At 49.2% G+C, this 5,512-nt stretch overlaps 1 long non-coding RNA gene across 1 annotated transcript; it reads right to left on the reverse strand.

The window, feature by feature from the left end:
* Window positions 1-442: 442 nt before the first annotated feature.
* Window positions 443-4,867, reverse strand: LOC108635194. The gene is made up of 4 exons (XR_001917764.1): window positions 4,754-4,867; window positions 3,963-4,056; window positions 3,530-3,611; window positions 443-2,976 (listed from the first exon to the last, which is right to left on the reverse strand). It is a non-coding gene; the product is annotated as an uncharacterized LOC108635194 (long non-coding RNA).
* Window positions 4,868-5,512: the final 645 nt, after the last annotated feature.

Raw genomic sequence — 5,512 nt, forward strand, 5'->3', positions numbered from 1 at the left:
GATAAATGTCCTGCTTTATAAGAAAGCCCTATTTTCTTATAGTATATCCGTCAGGGTCCATTGTTATCTTCTGTCCCTCACGGTGCTAACCCAAAGGAAGGGCACAAGAATGGAGAAAAGAGACAGGAGAAAGAGCCCTGAACCCACAATGCCCACCACAGTCGTCACACCAAAGACCTTTGTCCTCGCCACTGTCAGTCTTTCCGTATACTCTCAGAGCCTCCTGCTCATAGCCCTGCTGGGCCCAAATTTCCCTCATCAAGAGAAAGCAAAAGCCTGAAATGGGGAAACGATGGGGCCTTTCCCCTCCCCAAATTGAGCCCCCCCTTTCCCCTCCCCCACTCCAATAGCACACCACCACAGACAATGCAGAACTGTCCCTCTACTGTTTACCAACACCACCTTCTTCCTCGAGAGTGCAGAGAAGGTCCCATTGAGGCCTTGTCACCCCAACCACCAAGACCAAAACGGAAGAGGAGCCACCAGTAGCCAGCCTTTCTGCTAGAAAGCCTTTCCGGCAAATACACAGTGGGGAGAGACAGTACAGCCTGGGGGTGTAGCCCTCTCCAGCAAGAGGAATACAAGGGCTTCATCCTCAGCTGGGGCACCTGACTCGGGAGGTTCCTGGACATCCAGGCTCATCGGCATATGCCCCGAAAGAAGCAAATGGCCCCCGATTCATGGACAGTTCATTGACGAGACCCATCGGACCTCTTTCTTCCAACCAACGTGCAGAGCGTGCCCAGTGGAAGAGTGCAGAAAGCGAACGTGGAAAGTTCCAACCACATTCCTACAGACTTGGGACTCCTCGGGAATCCCAATGTGCCCTCGCTCTGCACAATGGCACAGAATTCTGACATCGGGCTACGGCCAACTTCTGCCCCAGACTCAACATCTCCCATGCCCCACATGCTGCCATTGCCAATATGCGCCTGCCTTAGGACTTGAGCAAGGCACCTGAGGTGTGTGGGTGTTGAAGGAAGAAGTGTCTGGCTGCCATATCAGGAGAACACAGCAGCAACAGCAGCTCACTTTCACGTGCCTCTTCATGGCCACAGGTAGTCCCAACAGAAGAGTTGAGCGGTCTACGCAAACAAGTGCAGTCAACATCAGTGGGCGCCTCCCAGGAGACTCCCCCAGATTACTGCCCTAGGCCACAGTATAGCAGGGGGAAAGGTCACCTTTCCTGAGCCGCTTTCGACAGCCTAAGGCAGTGCACAGACGGAAGCAGGAACACAAGAACATCTCTAACAGCGAAGTCCAAAATTCTGAGGAAGGCTGTAGCAAAGGGTAAAGCCTTCATCGTCAAAGTCTCCCCTTGGCCAGGAAGTAATCCACTCTCATGTCACACTCAGCGATGTGCACTATTACCTTCAGTCCCCGTGCTGCAGTGATCCCAGGCAGTACCAGGGGTTGAGAAATAGGTAGCAGACACCTTGGACCACAGAAAGCCCGATGCACCTTTCACACTGAGGGCCTATGTCCTCCTGTCCAGCTTTCTCCTTGTGCTCTGAGAGCAGCTCCATAGAGGGTCACTCTTCCCAGCCCCTTCCCCACCTCTAGGCTTTAGGCACCCCAACGAAGGTCCTTATGTAGTCAGTCACTCCACCTTTCCTGATCAGGGAAGTGCGTTCCCCTCTGAGCCTCTAATCTCTACAGTACTTCTCCTGAAAAGAACCGACAATCAAGAGTGGCCTAACCACCGCTCACGAAACTCATTTAGTTCAAGGTTAAATTGGTACAGCTACTATGGAAAACAGTATGAAAGTCCCTCAAAAACTTAAAAGCAGAACTACCATCTAGTCCAGCAATCCCACTTGTGGTATGTATCCAAAGGAATACCTCCCACCAAGAATTTATAGAACACTAACATTCCCACGAGTGAGTAGACATTCACTGAGGTGCTGTCTCATGAGCCTAAGTGACATGGCTGGCCTAGGAATGAATTCCTGGGAAGGAACCAGCAAGCCAGATTCCACCTCAAATTCAGAAGAGGATTACCTTCTCTTTCCATGAGAGCCCTGATTTGTGAGACTGTCACCAGGTGGCGAGTCACCTTTTTGGAATCCTCAACCTTGTGACTTATTTTTAAGTGCCAAAACACAGCAGATTTACCTATTAAACCATCCATTTAGGTTTTCTTGACCCCTGCCTCCAACGAAGTCAGCCAGGATCACTTTGATGGGCAGTGGGAACAAGTGTGTATGGAAGGGGAAGAAGGCCTCACGGTTATCCTCAAGTTTCACAACTGTTTTGACTAGGAAATAAGCCAGTTTTGATCATCGTCATGTCACTTGGTGAAGGCACATGCGCCTAGGACAGGTTTCTCTAAGTATCTCAGGCTTCAGGTTTTCACTGAGTAGGAAACTATCACCACCCCCCTCTTTCACAGCTTTAAAGTAATTTCACCAATTACAGGGATAACCAAAGAGCCTTTAAACATGCCCTCTAAAGACTACACACTTTAGTTTCCAATCACAAAGAAATGTGGATTTCCTTTTAACCTTCGGTGAATGAAATTCAGGTTCTGTGATGCCTCCTTCTGGATAAAACCCGTGCTAATACAGCAACAGAGGAGCCCGAGGTTTCTATGAAACTGGAGGTTAGAAGTGTCTCTGAATGCACCTTAGAAGAGTTCATATTTCTATTTGGCGCGTTTCCCCCACCCCAACTGTGAAAACTCTTCCACACATTTTCAACAAATTAACCCCTGCCCGGGAAAGAAGTAACGTTATACAGACAGTGAAAGAGAGGAGACCTTTCCCACACTGCCAGTTAACAAGCACCTTCTTGGTGCCTGAACTTGGTGCTGAGCCACATCAGCTTCGGCATAAGGCGTCAGAGATGGCCAGAACAGAAAGTGGCTCAGGGCAAGGCAAGGTGTGAGCTGCTGGGCTACCTCTTGGCATCAGAGCAGGATTAATGAGGCTGGTTTCCAAAGAGCAGCCCAGTAACATCTGAGGAAATCTGCTGGCCCTGTGAAAGGAAACAAACGTTTGGTTGAAATGGGGGTCTGGACAGGTAGGGAGACGAGCTAAACGAAGCCACAATGTTCTCTTCCCACTTTCTGGAAATGGTGTACTAATTCCCTCCGTACCTCCTGCGTGCTGAGCACTTTACAAAAACCATACAAGAGATATCCCCGAGAGCAAGGTGTGATTCCCATTTTGCAAATGTGGAAACTGAGGCTCAAAGATGACAGTAAGAAAGGGTCAGACTCAGACACTAAAGTTTATTTTTAATGAAACACGATGTATTGTCTCAGCAACATCTGCAAAGCAAAAAAAAAAAAAAAAAGCCCGACAAACTGTGGAAGGGTAAATATTTAGTGAAGTACTGACCTGCATATTACTTGAATTGTTAGCCTACACCTCCAGGACCCCTGCAAAGTAAACGCCCACCCGCTTACAGAGGAGATAGACTGGCAGACTGTCATTCTCTGCCGCTCACTTGGTGTACAGGCCTCATCTTTCTCCCCTTTCCTCAACAGAGCTGGCTTCAAATTACATTCAAATCCATGTTCCCCTACCTGAAAGAAAACAGCACTCCCACAGTCTCTGGATTCCTGAAGTTTGTTTTTCACAATCCCATCCAGTCCAGCCTGCTTCTGCCTGGTATTACAAGTGTTTTCCAAAAGGATAAAAAGACAGATCAGAGCTCTGATGTGAGAATGGCAAGATCAGGCCTTCTGGAAATGTGACATTCTAATAAATTCAGTCTGTCTCTAAGAATGGCACTCACGGTGAACTGGAAAAAGATGCCACTGACTAGTTAAAGACATCGATTATAAACCTAGTGTCTGAGCAGCGCTCAGGGAGTGATCCTGACATTGTTGGAAGTTCCTGTCTTAGAGACTCAGGGAAGACATTTCAACACCATGTTAAATAATGGTACAGCTGATGGGATGGATGCTACCCTCCTCCCAGCATCTGTGGCCCCACACAGCATAAGGCAGCACTTACTCATCTGGCAGGTCTGGACAGCTAATTCCGGGTCCAGTCTCTTCTCATTACAGGCCCATAGGCTGGCCAGTACTAGATTTTTCCATCACAGGTCCTGAAGGAAACAGCGATTATACAGATCTACAAGGAGACTTGCTTACAGATGGACAGCCGAACACAGTTGCAGGAAAATTAGGTAACTTGGAAGCTCGTAACATAGACTGGCTGGGGCAAACTTCCCCTTTCCCTTATCCACAAAACACCAAGGCAGCCAAGGGCCGTCAGCTGTCCTAACACCGCACGCGATCCCTCAGAGCCTTACTGTCTCGTTTCACGTGGAAAATAACAGAAACACCCTCAATGGTTAAGAGAGGTCACAAAAATGGCCAAGATCAACATTTGGACCAATCCCCGGCAGCGATATATCCGCCCCAAACGCCCTACAACAGAAAGCAGAATCAGCTCCATGGCGGCCGCCAGTCACCAGGCAGACTGTCCGGCGCCCCCCACCCACCCAGCCAAACGCACCCGCCCTTCCCTCACTTTAAGCCGCAAACACTACAAAGCATTAAGACCATAACTGGGATGGAAGCTTCGAGACCCACATTTAAACAAAGAAAATCTTCAAGTTTCAGCATGCCGTTACAATAATGCCCCACACCAAACCCGGAAGTGCCTGAGAGGTCTTCTCCGCCATCCACCCAGGAGCCCGCAGACACGTCTGTCAAAGTGTCCATCAGGACACACCATCTACCCGACTCTCCAACTCACACCGCAGACAGCCAAATACGAATCAGGTTAGTAAAACTTACACTTCTACGATCTCCGGAAAGGGGGCCGCCACGTTAAATCCTAACCGAGGAAAACGGTCTACGGAAGCACAATCCAGACAGTCACGCGCTTAGGCACGCGCTAAGGCACGCGCTAGGGCTTCTTCCAGCTCTCACGCCCCCCGCCTCCCAACATCGTCATTGGTGGGCCTGCGATGATTGACGGGGGAGAACGGCCATTCCTCTCAGGCAGGTCTACTGGCGGGAAACTGGCCATTTCCCAAGGCCCAGCTGACGTCAGGAAAGCTCTGCTCGTATTCCTACGTCTTTCTATAGCCGTGTCCATCCCTCAAGGCCTAGCTCGACTTCTTAGGCCTTTGCACATACCTTGTGCTTTGTTTCTTGTCATCTTAGACTTTGGAAAGCATGCACATTCAGTTTACCCGGGCCTAGATCAATTACCTCCCCCTCCAGGAAGCCCTCCAAGCTTTACTCCTTCCAGGCAAAATGTGAGTTCTTCATATTAGATACGGACATGGAGATGTATCAGAGCAGAGATGCAGAGGACTGTAAATAGACAACTGAAAGCGAGCAACCAATTCTTAGTATGTTCTACTGATATACCAGCCAGACCGTACTTCCTTGAAAGCTCACACTTCACAGGTGCCTTGTGAATGTTTTGAAAAAGGCCCATAGTGGCAATGGCAGCATGTGGGCATGGTGTATGTTGGTTCCAGGCCATAAATTGTCTGTGGCCTCTTGTCAGAATTCTGTGCCCCTTGGGGCATGGGGAAAGTTGGT

This window comes from Capra hircus, unplaced genomic scaffold (assembly GCF_001704415.2).
Source record: "Capra hircus breed San Clemente unplaced genomic scaffold, ASM170441v1, whole genome shotgun sequence".
NCBI classification, from domain to species: Eukaryota; Metazoa; Chordata; class Mammalia; order Artiodactyla; family Bovidae; genus Capra; species Capra hircus.